Here is a 16,574-nt window from a genome sequence, read left to right as displayed (position 1 = left end):
CTTCAATTTTTAATTTGATTTTCCTGCTGAGCTTGCTTTCCACAAAACCTATTGCCCATAATGAGAAGAGTTCATGGGCCCTGTAAAGCCAACCATGACTTAATCCTCCAAGAAGTCAACTGTAGGCCAGGCTTGAAGGCCTCAGGCAGCCCTCTGTCACCTGTGATGGTGGCTCTTTCTTCTGTCCATTTCACTGGCCACTTATTTTTCACCAAATTTAATTGTATACATTATTTCTATCTCTTCACCATTAAGGTATTTCTTATCTATTGCTCACTGAAGTTGCCACACTACATAAAATTATAATTAATTTAACATGACAAGAGGTCAATTGTTTAGTAACAAACATGTATTTAAAAACTTTTTGTGTTTATTTTTGAGAAAGAGGGAGTACAAGCAAGGGAGGGGCAGAGAGAGAGGGAGACAGAGAATTCAAAGCAGGCTCTCTGCTGTCAGCATAAAACTCGACACGGGGCTTGAACTCAATGAACCCTGAGAGCATGATACGAGCCGAAGTTAGACGCTGAACATTTGAGCTACCCAGGTACCCCATAACAAATATATATTTTAAAAACCTTTTGCCATTCAAATTTTGTAAACTATCTCATATTATATTTAACATTTATCTCCTGAATCTTGTTTTAATCTTTGGAAACACAAAAGTATTTAGAGGTAAAGATTTGAACTTGGCATTTTAGTAGATAATCAACAAGACTGCTATTTAACATTTGTAATTTATGTTCCAGTAACAGCAAGAAATAATATATTTTCATGTTCTTCTGTCAACAGTAATTTCTTATATCAAAAAGTAGTAAGAAATAATTAAGGCGTTTCTACCAAAATCTTCCTTTACATTTGCAAGGTCAACAATTTTATATATATTTTTTACTATAAGTCTTGTTTGGTTATTAAGATGGAAATTATATTTCATTTATAGTCCATTTACATACTTCCTTCTTGCTTTCCACTCTTTGCTCTTAACCCTATTCTAATGCCAAATATATATATATGTATACATATGTGTGTGTGTGTGCGTATATGTATGTATTTATTACTTTCAATGTTTAGAAACTATACAATATTTTAAGATAATAAAACATGAATAATACCTTATAGAAATTTATTATTATGAAATATACCTTATAGAATTTAAGATTATGGAAAATAAATAGAAAAAAGTATATGCATTATAATTCTATATGGTCATAGTTTGCTAAAATATAAAATCCTAAATTTTGGAACACTAACCTTGAATATTTAAGAGATCTGAAGATGGAGTTGCCAGCTGATGTGGTTTTCCTGGGGCTGCACCAGTTTGGGCACCAAATGTGCCAAACGCTGGGAAAATTCTCCAACTTAAGTAAACAGGAATGGGTAGTCACCCAGAAGTAATTCATATCTAAAAGGGTCAAACCACCAAAAGCTCATAAAAATATGAATATAATATATATATNAATAAGAATTTAACAGGTGGGGAAAAAATAAAAAAATAACCATGCTATAGAACTGTTATGCCCGATTCACGAGTCCCCAGAGACCATCAAGGAGCCCACACTGATGCAAGTACAAAAGGGTCTTTATTACAAGCTAGAGCAGGGACTCCAATGCACCCCGATGCAGCGGTGATGGTATGGAGCCCCAAACTCATGATGACAGGGATTTTTATTGCGATTACAGTGGAATTTGGGGCATTCCAGCTTGGCAGCCTCCTGATAGGTACAGGCTGTCTTGTCAGCCCCCCACTCGTTCGGCCCATCTGGCTTGACCGCGAACTGCCAATCGGAAAGTTTTGGGACATAAGCACCTCTTTTAAACTGATTGGCTGTTGCTGTTGCTAAGGAAGTAACTAAGGGCAGGCTGCCTGCTTACTTCCTGCGGTTTTTCCTGGGACTGGGTTCGGGCCTAGTTCACCCTCAAGATGGAGGCTTTTTCTAAAATGGAGTCAGTTAGTTTTAGGTGTCACAGAACCACAATAGTACATAGCGTGTACATAGAATAGAGTTAAATAAGTCTAAAATAAAAAGGGCAAGGGGTAGGGATTTGTGTGAGGCAAAAAGGAGCCAACATTTCTAAAAACCTCATATGCCTATTAAAGTGTTTTTATTTTGTCTTCCAGGTCTGAGGTCAGCAAACTGCAGCCCATGGGTCAAATCCTTTCAGTGCTTATAATTGTTAATAAAGTTTTATCAGACAAGCACACTGTTCGCTTATATATTGTCTGTGACTGTTTTCCTCTAACTACAACCAAATTGAGTAGTTGTGCGAGCAAATAATTGGCCAGAGAGCATAAAATGCTTTCTATCTGCCCCTGACTCCCTCCATAGGTATAGGAAAGCTCACAGAGGTATCCAAATAGCAGAAGAACATGATTGATCTTATTCAGTACTTTTTTGTAAGTGAAGATACTGCTAACATCTCAGGAGATTATTGGCCTAAGAGATATTTAAGCTGCACATGGATCAGTTGTCTTTTTATCCTTTAACTGACAGCCATTCTGGCAATAACTTATCCCATCTAAACCACGGTCCTATTTTTGAACTTATTCCAGACTCCTGTGAAATGTGCAAAAGTGACATCAGAGTTTGTGGAGAATGGAAGAAATAAGTCTTTTTGAGATAGCAAAAAAAATTGACAATGTCTGTTTGTTTGGTTAATGCTAGGGGAAATAGAAGTAATTTAACAAAGTAACCCAAGTCTATCATTTAGTGTCAACAAGGATGAAGAAGGCTAATTTGAAGTTTGGAGAGGAAAATATATCAGAACATTTTTTTTTTCGAAGTTAATTTCGGGAGGGCGGGGGAGCTTGTGCCTATCCAAACCCAATGTGGGAACAATTTTGTCCTCTAAAAGGATGACAGGGGTGCCTGGGTGGCTCAGTTGATTAAGCCTTCCTCTTTGGCTCAGGTCATGATCGCACAGTTCGTGGGTTCGGGCCCCGCGTCGGGCTCTGTGCTGACTGCCAGCTCAGAGCCTGGAGCCTGTTTCAGATTCTGTGTCTCCTTCTCTCTCTGACCCTCCCCTGCTCATGCTGTCTCTCTCTCAGAAATAAATAAAACATTACAAAAAGGAGAACAATTACATAAGTATGACCCAATCATAAAGGTAAGGGTAAGAATCTAGGTTTTGTGTGTTTTTTTTTTCTATGATTAAAAGTAGATTTTTTTCTTACCTGTTTTTGTTTGTTTGTTTGTTTTTTATCAAGCTGAGGAAGTTCTCTATTCTTAGTTGGAGGAGAGTTTTTAACATAATGATTGTCTAAGTGCTTTCCCTACATCTAGTGATATGATCATATGATATTTCAGCCTATTGATAGGGTATATAACATTAATTGATTTGCAAACGTCAAACTAGCTTTCTATACTTAGAATGAATCCTACCTCACCAGATAATTCTTTTATAGATTGTTGAATGAGATTTCCTAATACTTGGTTGAGGATTTTTGCAAAAAATTTCATGAGAAACATTGTTCTTTAATTTTCCTTTCTACGAATGCTTTTGTCTGATTTTGATATTAGGAGAATGTCTTAACGAGTTAGTAACCTTTCTCTCAGCTTCCATTTTCTAAAAGTGGTTGTGGGGAATTCATATTTTTTTTTCCTTAAATGTTTGAAATTCCTCATTGAAACTGGAAACATTCTAAGCCAGGTGTTTCTTTTTTGGAAAGTTTTTATTTATTGCTTTAATATTAATTTAATAGTTATAGGGCTATTATATGATCTATTTCTCTTCATGTGAGTTTTGATCATTTGTATCTTAAAAGTACTTGTTCATTTTATCTAAGTTATCTAATTGATGAGTGTAGAATTATTTGTAGATTCCTTATTATCTTTTAATGTCCATAAAATCAATAGTCATGACCTCTATTTTATTTCTAATTAGAAATGTGTCTCTTTACCTTTCTTTTCTTGGGCTAGAAGTCACAGGAATCTATAAATTATTGCATCTTCTCATACAGTTAGCTTTCAGATTTGTTGGTTTCCCCAATTTTTCTGTCTTTCAGTTCATTGATTTCTTCTGTATTGTTATTCTATATTTTCTTTTGCTGACTTTGGACTTACCTTTTTCCCTTTTCTTTAGTTTCCTAATATAGAATTAAGGTTATTGATTTTAGACCTTTTGTATCTTTTCTAATGTATAATTTGATGCTATAAATTTTCCTCTAAGTACTGTTTTTGCTGAATCCTGCACATTTCACTAAGTTGCATTTTTTTCATTTATTTAAATTTTTTTCAACTTCTCTTCAGATTATTTTTTAAATGTTTACACATTTTTGAGAGACAGAGAGAGAGAGAAAGAGTATGGAGGAGGCGACAGAGAGAGAGAGGGAGATAGAGAATCCCAAGCAGGCTCTACGCTGTCATATATATCTCCTTTTGGGGCTCCATTTCAGGAACCATGAGATCATGACCTGATCCAGAGTCAAGAGTCAGACTCTCAACCAATTGAGCCACTCGGGGGTCCTGAGACATGTTTCTAATTTGTGTGTTAGTTAGAAGTGTGCTGTTTACTTTCCAAACATTTTGGGATTTTCAACTATCCGTTATTGATTTCTATATTAATTTCTTTGTGGACTAAGAACAAACTTTGTATGTTTTCTCTTTCTTTTTAAATTTGTTACAGTGTGTTTAATGGCCCAGAATGTGGTCTCTCTTGATGGATGTTCCTAGCAAGCTTTCAAAGAATATGTATTCTACTTTTATTGGACGAAATGTTTTATAAACATGAATTCTTCCTGTCATCCGTATCTCTGTTGGTTTTTTGCTTAATTAATCTGTCAGTTACTAACAAAGTGTGTTGAAGTCCTCAGCTACATGACTAGATTTGTCTGTTTCTACTGTCAGTTCCTTCTGGCTTTGTCTCAGGTATCTTTCCATTCTTCTGTTAAGTGCATGTAGTTTAGAATTGTTTTGTTTTCTTTGTTCTTGCTCCTTTTCCCTTTTCTGAAGTATTTTTATCTGAAATAAGAACCCTAATCTTCTTTTGATTGGTGTTTGCATGGTGTATTTTCTCCACCCTTTGACTATAATGTATCTGAGTCTTGATCCTTAAAGTGAGTTTTTCTTTGTAGGTAACATGCAGTTGAGTTTTACATGGTGTTTTTATTTATTTGTTTATATGTTTTTAATCCATGCTGACAACCTTTGTGTTTGTCCCTGATGTATTTATACAATTCACATAAAAAATTATTATTTTCTGGGGTGCCTGGGTTGCTCAGTCAGTTAAGCGTCCGACTTTGGCTCAGGTCATGATCTCACAGTTCGTGGGTTCAAGCCCTGTGTTGGGCTCTGTGCTGACAGCTCAGAGCCTGGACCCTGCTTCAAATTCTGTGTCTCCTTCTCTCTGACCCTCCCCTGTTCACGCTCTCTCTGTCACTCTCTTTCTCTCTCTCTTTCTCAGAAATAAATAAAAAACATTTAAAAAATTTAAAACAATTATTATTTATATAGTTTCTATAGTTGAATCAATGTTCATGTGTGTAATTATTTTCTATCCATTGCATTTGGCCTTTTTTTTTTTAATCTTTCTTTCTTCTTATGCTTTTCTTATATCTCTGGTATTAATGAGCATTTTATATGACTACATTCTGTCTCCTCTCTTAGAAAGCATTTCAAAATTATACTTTGTATGTGTGTTTTCCCTGGAGTTCACAACATACATTTTAAACTAACCTAGTTCAGAGGCACTTGGGGGTCTCACTTGGTTGAGCATCCGACTTCAGCTCAGATCATGATCTCACAGTTCATGAGCTCAATCCTGCTTCAAATTCTGTGTCTCCCCCTCTCCCTGGCCCTCCCTTGCTTATGCTCTCTCTTTCTCTCTCTCAAAATAAATAAAAGTAAAAAAGTTATTTTTAACTAAGCTAAGTTCACTTTCAAATAGTAGTGCCACTTCACAAGTATTATAGATATCTAATAACAGAGTGTTCCAAATTCTCCCTCTCCTCTCTTACATTTCACTTATCCATGTACTATTTCACTAAATACATTGTTACCATCATTGCCTAAAGTGAACCGTTACATTTTAAATCAATTAAGGGTAAAAAAATAAAAAGAAGATTTTACTTCACTCTCTGATTCTTTCTCCATTCCATTGTGTCTCCTACTCTACCTTTTGTCAACTACGAAGACAGTCAGGCTGTAAGGCAACCGAACAAGTTTATTTATTTAGAGGTTGCAAACCCAGAGATAGTCAGCTGTACTCTAAAGTGTGCTCCAAGTTGCAAGTAGGGAGTGCAGGCTTATAAAGGCAAAAGCAAACAAACAAAACAAAATAAAACAAAACAAACAAAAACCACCACAAAGTTGTGCAAGTATGTATTGTAAAAATTATGGTTAGTGCTGGCAGATTTTAAGCTGACTCTACGTGATTGGTTATTTGGCTAACTCGTGCTACATGATCTATTTCACTCCAAAGTAGGAAAATGGGTTCTAGTAGGTGGTGGAACTGCAAATGATGAAAGTCAGAAGTTCTGGTGATTCCATGATTGAAACAGGAAATCCCAACTTACTCAGTAACCCTCTGACTCTATTCTGAGTGACTCTCAGCAATTCTTACTTTATTTTGGAATCTTTCACAGTTTGTTTATGTAGATCAAAATTTATTTAACATCTTCGTGCTTAAAAAAATTTTTCTCTTAGCATTTCTTACAGAGCTGGTTGCTGGTGATAGATTCTCTTAGCTTTTTTTTGTTTTAGAAAGTATTTACTCTCCTACTTAAAGGGTGATTTCTGGTAATTCTAGGTTTTTGAAGGTTTCTTCCAATGCTTTAGTATTTCATCTTACCCTCTATTTGCATGCATCATTTTATATGAGAAATAAATCCATGGTAATATTTAGCATCATTCCTCTAGAGTTTAGGTGCTTTTTTTTTTTTAAAAGAAATTCCTGTTTGTGTTTGATTTTCTGTAGTTTGAATGTAATATGTCTAGGTGTGAGGGTTGCTGATTGTTTTATTTCATTTTGTTTGTTTTATTCTGGTTGGTGTTCTTAGAAGAATCTAGACCTGTGATTTGGTGTGTTAATAATGTTGGAAGGTTCAACAGTCACTTCTGCTTCAGATTTTTTTCTACTTTATTCTCCTCATTTGACATGACAATTATACATACAATACACATTTTTTTTTATTTGAGAGAGAGAGAAGGAGCACATGTCTCTCCCTCAAGGAGCTGAGGGAGAGAGAGAGACAGAGAGAGAGAGAGAATCCCATGCAGGTTCCAGACACAGTGCATAGCCCAACACGGGGCTCAATCTCATGATGCCGGGATCACCATCTGAGCCAAAATCAAGAATCAGATGCTCAATCACCTGAGCCACCTAGGCACCCCACATATAATATACATTTTAATATGCCCCACAGGCTTTGGGATGTTTCGTTATTTTTGTTCATTTTTTCCCTGTTTATATTTCATTTTAGTCAATTTACATTGATCTATATTCAAGCCCATTGATTCTTTCCTGGGTTGTGTTTCTTCATTCTTCATTTCTGAGGCTACCTTTTCTACTTCTAGCATTTATTTTAGGTCCTGTCTGAAAGCACCCATCTCTCTGTTTCCATCACTCATCCATTTTTATAAGGCATTAGGCACTTTTACCATTAGAGCTAACATATATTAATCACAGTTATTTCAAATTTCATGTCTATTAATTCCGTCTATGCAATCTTAGAGTTTGGTTCAGATCATTGCTTTTATCAGAATGTGCTTTTTCTGGCCTTTATACATGCCTTGCATTTTTTGTTGTTGTTGTTGAAAGTAGGGCATGAGGTATTGGTTAATAAAAACTGAACTGAGGTAGGGAGGTTTTTAGTGTAAGGATTTATGTTAATCTTGGCTTTTTTAAAAAAGATGTTTACTGTAACAATAGGTGGCAAAGACTTCAAATTCCTCTAGTACAGTTTTTGTTGTTATTGTTGTTGTTCTCTTGACTTTCGTTTCTTGATATATTACCCCTCAGAATGAGTCTGTGTCCAGGCCCATAGATGACTCAGTTGATTGGGTGTCCAAGTCTGCATTTCAGCTTAGGTCACGATCTCATGGTTTGTCAGTTTGAGTCCTGCATGGAAATCTGCACTGGCTGCATGGAGCCTGCGTGAGGTTCTCTATCTCCCTCTCTCTCTCTCTGCGCTTCCCCGTAACTCTCCCTCCCTCTCTCTCTCCCTCCCTCCCTCCCTCTCTCAAAAATAAATAAAAATTTAAAGAAAAATGAGTCTGTGTCTTGTAACTCTTTCAGTTTGAATCAATTTAAATTTATTATATTGAAGCCCTATTGGTTTGGCAATAAGATCTGAGGAAAAGGACCATTCTATAATCTTTTGATTAAATAGCAGTTGTTTAATGGGGACTTATTTTAGTGCCATGGGCTTCATACATTTCTCTCCATGTATACAGTTTGTTAACCTTAAAATAAAAACTCCCAGTTGTTGTGCTAGCAATGATGGGTTTATTCAGACATAACAGAGAATTGCAATCCAGAATAAAGAAGCTATTACAAAACCACAGGCAAGCGCAATACTCAAAGGAGAGGAACATTATTTTGTGGAGAAGAAAGAGGGACGTGGAGGGGCTTTTTGGAGCAAAAGTCCATTGGAGAAAAGCAAGAATCCAGGGTGATGCCTGTTTCTCATTGGCTGAGTTTGGTCAATTTCTTGCAGAAGATGCAATGCACATTTTTTTTCCCTGTTGGGGCCCATAATTGCTGATTCTTTCCTGTCGAGAGTCTTCTGTCAGAGGTCTCTAACTGACAAGTCTTGCTATAATTGACATTGAGTGACCCCCACCCCCGGCAGCCTCTCCCTTTAGCTTCCCAAGTCCACCTTAGTGAAGTTTCCCAATGTTAATTTTTCACAAGCCTTTCCCACCTTCTCCCTAGTCTTTGGCTGAAACATTCTTCATGGATTTCCTTGAAGCCCTTGTTTTTATGGTCAATGTACCTGTCCTACGTTACGTGAGACAGGAAGGCTGAAAGGGGCTAGATGCTGAGAAATTCCCTTCCCTCAGCTCAGGTATGGTTTCAGAATTATATTCTGGCAAAGATTTTTGGTTTTGGTTTTTGTATTTTCCCCTGGAGATTAGGGATATCTCACGGTGGCTACTCTCCCCATCTTCCTTCCAAAACCAAGAGGAGATCTTTATTTGTTGTTCATAGTGGAAGTGTGTCCACTAAAATATGGGGACTTTCTCACATGGCTTTCCTAGTAATCTCTCTTTCATATGTTTGTCTACATTTAGCCTCTGAATTTCATAAAAATATTACCAGTGGATGTTCTTACCAATTTATGATTCAAGCAGCTTCTCCTTCAGATAAGCAGATCCTGAGAGCTCTATCTTTTTGAATGTACGTTTCTTTCTGATTTGGGGATGGGAGTTTGCCTAATGACCTTAGTTCTCTGATGTATTCAAGACAATTTATTGATTTTTGTTTTGTCTAGATTTTTCTAGCCATAACACAAGTAGTGAAGATTTACAAGCTCCTTACATGCCAGTGCTGAAACTGGAAGTCCTATATATCACCTTTAATATATGCTAAAGACATTTTCTAATAAGCTCACTGGAGGGTCATCTGACTCTTTAGTGGAATACTTTATTTGCATAATGGATTTTGGCTCAGCCTTTTCCAATTATAAAACTGAGGAAGTGTGATGATGTTCTTTTCACAAGAGAGAAAATTGCAGATTATTGTTTATTGCCCATTTGCAAATTAATCAGTCTTTTTGTAGATATCTCTTCATTTCTCTTATTCACTGATAATGAATTCACTGATAATGTCCTGAGTTTTCATATTTTCTTCTGACCCAGGTTTTTAATCCTGCTGGTTCCCCAGTTAATACATCAGATAAAATTTTGCACATGCTTACAATCTCTTTTTATAAGAATTATGATTTTGCTCTTTGCAGGACCTATGCTTTGATGGTGCCTGGATGTCAGATTGTGGAAGGCTTTATCATATCATTCAAAAGATTTCTAATTTCATGTCATAGTGCCCATAATTATACAGATTATACTATAATTTGCATTATTCATGCCTGGACATCATTTTTCATGCCTCCAAACACATCTTGTTTCCTTCAACCTTCTTATTTGTCAAGGATAAAATACAACATTCAGTACTTAACTGAGACCTCACATCTTCTGTGAAAAGTTTTTACCCAAAGTTGAGTTTAATAAGTATTTCACTAAAACTAATAGTTCTGCTATGTATTTTCTCTCCTCAAAGATGACATAATATTTCATCTTCCTTGAAGAAATGGATTTTAGATGGTTCATCTTCAGAGTCCCCACTGTTCCAATTGTCTCTAGAATGTTGTAGAAGAAAGTAATATGTTTACTAAACTGAATAGAGTTGAAAATTCCCAACTATGATCCAGTGTCAACACATTTTACTCTGAATGGGGAGATAATGAAGAATAACATTTATTTTAATAAATGGCAACATGTTATATGTTTAGGGATAGAGGTATAAATAAAAATATACCCAAGTGTAGAGGAAGGTGTCACTTATAACAAAGAAAATAATTAGAGTTCATTGAAGAAGCAGATATTGCTCTCTTTTGTGAGGGGTTTAACAGATTAGTAGACACTGAAAAGAAAAAAAGTCTTTTCAAGAGAAAAACATGAAGTAACAAAGAAATGCTCAGACATTCAGGGAAGATACAGATGAGACAAGAATATATTTTTCCCAGTTCATTCTTTAGACCTAGTAGGTTTAGAAAACAAAGATGAAAAATGATACAAAGTAGGAAAATGAAATTGATAAAAAAAACTTTAAAAATGGCATTGTATTTAAATCCTACTCTCAATAAGAACTTCACCTAGAAGAATTAATAAAAATATTTTTGTTTGCTATATGAGCTAAGGGCTTTTGTTTATTAATAAGCAGAAGCCACTCATTGGAGACCAGGGTTTGAGAGCAGTTTGACAATGAGGGCACAGCAGAGCACTTTCTTGACAGCGCAGTCCAGGAAGATGGTTTAGGCTTGAGATCCCGCCAATGCAGTCTGTACCGACACTCGTTCAAGGGCATGCATTCTTCACCGTTAGACTGGCTTGTGACAGATTCTCTCTTGACCAAACTGCGTCGAGGCTCTCTGAGCCCGCTTCCAAACCGGCCTCAGCCTTGGCTACAGAAACTGCAACTCTCAGCCCTGCCTCTTAAGTGCAGCGAGAAAGCTCAAGAATACTAGGATTCACTGTTTGTCCCAGCCCAAACCGGACTCTAGGCCCCTCACTTCACTTCTCTTAGAAGCACTTACTTAAATTACAACCGTAAATCCCTCCTCGGCCCCTTTGAGATGTGCCTTCTCCAAACCAGGACTGTCTCAAAGCCCTGGGAGCCATCTCTTAAATGAGAACTCCCAAAGTTTTGTATTGCCTCCAGTCCCTGTGGGAGGGTAAGGGCCCGGCTTCACTGGGTGCCTTGCTCTCATTTGCAGAATTACCTTCTGTCCTGAAATATGAAAAGTTTGTCTCTCCTCCAGATAAACACTAATGAGCAAACCCAGATGGCCTAATCACATTACCTAACCACCCCTTCCTGCTTTTTGGTAATTTTCCGAAACTTTGACTCTGCTCCAGCCCCCACTCATTCACCGCCCCCCTCCCCCTCATTCTCCCTTCTGAAACACCCAGTCACCTCTGCGCAGAGTGAAATTGAGCTCAGTTCTGTGAAGCCCCCTTTCCCTGCTGCAGTCGTACTGAGAAAAGTCTTTAACCTCTGTCCAGCTCTGTCTCTTTGACACTGGATGCCAAATAACTAGCTACAAGCCAAAGAAGAGAGACAGGATATGGCACTTGCGATGCAGAAGAACAGACAAGTGGAGTTAAACCAGGAAGGTGTGCAACTTCTGAGGTCTGGGAGTTCAGCGAGTCTTACCAAAAAAGTAGAATCCAGAGGCATGGAATCTTCCAGAGAGAGAGAGAGAGAGAGGAGGTAGTAGCCACAGCCAGAACTCCCATAGCCTCCAGAGCCATTAGCTGCAGCCACAGACATACACAGGCCACCAAGATTAAAGTAAGGACACTGCAGTAGTCACCACAGTAACTCATCTGTCAGGTATTGAAGTTGTAATTTGATGGTGAAATGAATGTTCCAGGAACAAAGATTGAAAAGAAACGAGTACATTTTTACATTCGCAGGAAACAATGTGGCAAACCATAACACACGAGTTTCATTCTCTTTGAAAATAAATCTCTGGTGAAAAACTACCACTAGGCTATACTTTTATTATTTAAGGGTAGTTCCAAGTACTCCTGAAGTCAAGTTCTCCTCTGAATCTATTTGTCATGTCTAAGAATCAGAGAATCAGTCTTTCTATGGAAAAATAAGTTTTATGCTCAAAGCTAATGACAATGCATATTTCTATATTTAAAGGTTATAATCATAATCCTTTGTGTCAGGCAGCTCCTTCCTGGCATTGGCTGAAAATCTGGATTTGTCAAATGATATTTCCTTCACTTTGGCTACAATGGAGTTCAATTTGTGCCAGATATCATGTTTTCTTCCTTTTTAAAATTCAGTGAACTAGCATACAAATTGTAAAATTGCCATGCATAATTGCATAATTCTGAAACACAAGGCAGAATTTATTTAGAGAAAACAACAAATATTTGACCATCCATTTGATTGCCTGTTCTGTGAAACAACGTATTAACTCCCTGCAAATTGTACTGGTCAAATTCTGTTAGATTATATTCAAGCCCTGTTCCAATACAGCACATCTTATTTCCCTTGACTACCTTCCACAAAGCATCCATCTTAATCAGAAAAGCCATCCAATTGTCTCTACAATTTATTTACTTATTTAATTTTTTTAATGTTTATTTTTGAGAGAGAGAGAGAGAGAGAGATAGAACATGAGCAGGGAAGGTGCAGAGAGAGAGGGAGACACAGAATCCAAAGCAGACTCCAGGCTCTGAGCTGTCAGCACAGAGCCGAATATGGGGCTCCAACCCACAAACTGTGAGATCATGACGTGAGCCAAAGTCAGACACTTAACCCACTGAGCCACCCAGGCACCCTGGATAGTATGGACATTTTAACAATATAACTTTTTCCAATTTTTGAACCCAAGATGTCTTCTTGTTTATGTTTTCTTTCATTTCTTGCACCAATGTTTTTCAGTTTTCAGTATACAAGACTTTCACTTCTTTGGTTAAGTTTATTTTTAAATATTTTAGGTATCTTTAAAACCTCTTTCTTTTCATTTCCAATGCTAAATTAAGTGACAGAGGAGTTGGAACCTTATTGCAAAATGCTAAGAGAACTCAACAGCATTTCCCCCCCAGATTCAAACACTTTAAAGCACTTTTTTGTCCTTACCATTCCTCCTAAAAATCTTCAAAATATACCTAGCAAGGAAAACTTACTTATCATTTGAAGCTCTCCAAATATTACATTCAGCTTAATTTCTTATATCAAATGTTGAGCTTTAGGTCTTAATTTACTCATAAATATGATGTATCTCTTTACATGGTCAGAAACAATGCATATGTTACTTACATCATTTGTTATAGTTTTGATCAACTAGTTCATATCTCAACCTTTTTGTAAGGTTCTGATAAAATATTATCTTCTTTCTGATTAGTTCTATATGATCTATCTTTACCTGTTCTTTAAGCCCTATGGTATATGTTTTTCCATGATTGAACTTTCATTGTGGTACAGTTTTTCTATATTCGTGGCATGGAGAAGTGTAGACTTAAGAAATACAATGAGCCGGGAGCGCCTGGGTGGCTTAGTCGGTTAAGCGTCCAACTTTCGCTTGGGTCATGATCTCGCGGTTCGTGGGTTCAAGCCCCGCGTCGGGCTCTGTGCTGACTGCCAGCTCAGAGCCTGGAGCCTATTTCAGAGTCTGTATCTCCCTCTCTCTCTGACCCTCCCCTGCTCATGCGCTCTCTCTCTCTCCTAGAAATAAATAAAAATATTAAAAAAAAAAGAAAGAAATACAATGAGCCCTTAGATGTATCCATCCTTAGCTATAATCAAATTGTTGTCAGTGATCTTTCATTTATACCTATAACAATTTCGTGTTTTTGATAAACTTCAGACATTCTGCCATTTTATGTGAAGATATTGTGACATGTGTAAAATATAAAAACACAGTATGAAGAATATAAGGGTACATTAAAAATAATGGAACCAATTATAGCTGCATTTTATTTTTGTTATTTGTTGGTCAAACAGGCTAACTTTGGTAGAATTACTTTTTAGATTCATCACAGTACTGCATAAACACTACTGATTGGCTGAGAAGCTTAAATTCTCTATGAAATTGGTGAGTGCCACTCCTATAATGATCCCTAATTTCTCTAAGTTATCAAAAGGAATCACCAATGGCACTTGGATGTTTTTTTCATGGATGCATTGTTGAATTATTTTTGAGACTCAATCATGAAACGTGAAAATACAAAAAGCCTATGCACACAAGCAAGTCAGGAATAACACTGTGTAAGATTCAAGCATAAGAAGACCGAAAGCTATGAGGGGGCACCTGGGTGGCTCAGTCGATTAACATCCAACTTCAGCTCAGGTCATGATCTTATGGTTCTTGAGTACGAGCCCTGTGTCTGGCTCTCTGTTCTTAGCACAGAGCCCACTTCGGATCCTCTGCCTCACTCTCTCTCTGCCCCTCCCCTGCTGCTTTCTCTCTCTCTCTCTCTCTCTCTCACACACACACACACACACACTCAAATAAAAACATTTTTTTTAAAAGACAAATATGAGTAAACCAGACATGAGGCAGAACTTAACGGCAAGTCTCATGAGTAAAGGCAAAAAGCCAAATACAATATCTGGAAAATCATTCTTGTCAAGGTTTAAGTAATGAGAAAATAGCAGTAATCAAACAGCTGGAAAACAGTAGAAGAATCCTGACTTAAAACAGAGGCATTGGGGATTAATCCATATGTCATAATGCTTTTGGTTGCTAAGAAGACACATGGCATCAGAGTGACCTGAACACAAAGTACTTGTCCATACCTACTTATTTTTTGCACAGGTAGTAATCCAACAATATCTGATGTCAGTAAGAAGGACATCCCCAGACCCCGCCCGACAGCACTGAAGATGGTTAGTAATGTATATAATGATATTTAAAATACAAGAGGTGTTACATGGAACTTTGAATATTTTAGTGGAAAAATATCTTCACTGGAATTTAAAGTGTCTAAACTTACGTGAATCTGTGGGATTTTAAATCCAACAGAAGCATGAACTGTGCAAAACCCCTATCACTTGAAGGACTTATAATCTTAAAGTATCAGGAAGTTTCAGGTATCAGGGAGTCTGGTGTGAAGTACGTAATTCAATGGGAAAATTTTTTGATGCAAAAACATTATGAAGATTTTGAAAAACCTGAAAATCAATAGTGTTGAGATGAATGAAAAGAAATGAACCCATTTTTATGTTTGTGGAAAATGTTTATTAGAGACTATGGCCCAAATTATCACAGAATAGATACAGAAACATGTTGTATATCAGTCATGTTACAGGATTGAGAATATCCAGAGTGACTGATGAAACCATGGCTCAGGAACATATGTCTCCACCCATTTAAGCTATCCATCTGCATCGCAATATCTTCTTCATTGTGCTCTCAAAAATTTCACTGCTGGTGTTGAAGGAAGCGAAAGAATTAATCCATTAAAAATTATAAAAAGTAGTAAGTGAGTAATAGAAAAGTATTAGAAAAATCCAGACAACCAGTATCTCCTATAGAAAGTGGGATGAAAGTAACCACAGCCACAACCACCATAGCCTCCAAGACCATAGGTGGAACCATAACCGTAGCCCAGGCCACCAAAACCACCAAGGCCATAGCCAAGGCCTCCATAGTAGTTGCCGTAATAGTAGCTCATTGTGTCAGGGCTTGAGGATTTGGTTGGCAGTTGAAGGTGACTTTCCAGAGAATGCATATCACCATCTGCATGCTGACTTTTATACTACCTCAACGGGGGTGTGGTAAACCACAACACTCAAGCTGCATTCTTTCTGAAAATCCATTTTTGGTGAAAACAGTCCTATCAAGCCATACTTTTCCTTGTAAGCTAGTCCCAAAGATGCATGCATTCATTTTTTCCTTTGATTTTTGTTTAATTTTCATTCCTCAGAACCAGGCTTTGTACTGAATAATTATCTTCGTGTCTTCAAAGCTTGGGCTTCACATATTTCTGTATCTACATCATAATAATCAAGCTTGCTTACCTTAGAGAACTTGAGATATTGATATTTTTCAGTGATATCTCTATTTTGCCTCAGACGGGATTCTCTTCAATGCTGATTTATTCTCTTATTTATGATTTAATAAACTAGGGTAAATTTATTGAATAATCATAAATGACTGCAAAGCCATATTTTTCAGAGAGGAAAGAGGAGCAAGTATGGGCTTTTTCTTTCTTATTTGCATCTTTGTATAATAAACTTCTCAGCACCTTCGTACTTGTAAAGATAATACTCATTATTCAATACTCTTGTCATAAAATAATTCAAGCCTTCCTCCTCAAGTTTCGTCCTGCTACAACTTGTATTAAACCTCCACTCTACTTACATGAGACTCTTAAGTTGTTTTTTAAAACTTCAAA

The sequence above is a fragment of the Crocuta crocuta genome, unplaced genomic scaffold (genome assembly GCF_008692635.1).
Source record: "Crocuta crocuta isolate KB4526 unplaced genomic scaffold, BGI_CrCroc_1.0 scaffold369, whole genome shotgun sequence".
Taxonomy (NCBI): domain Eukaryota; kingdom Metazoa; phylum Chordata; class Mammalia; order Carnivora; family Hyaenidae; genus Crocuta; species Crocuta crocuta.
This window is presented reverse-complemented; position numbering follows the sequence as displayed.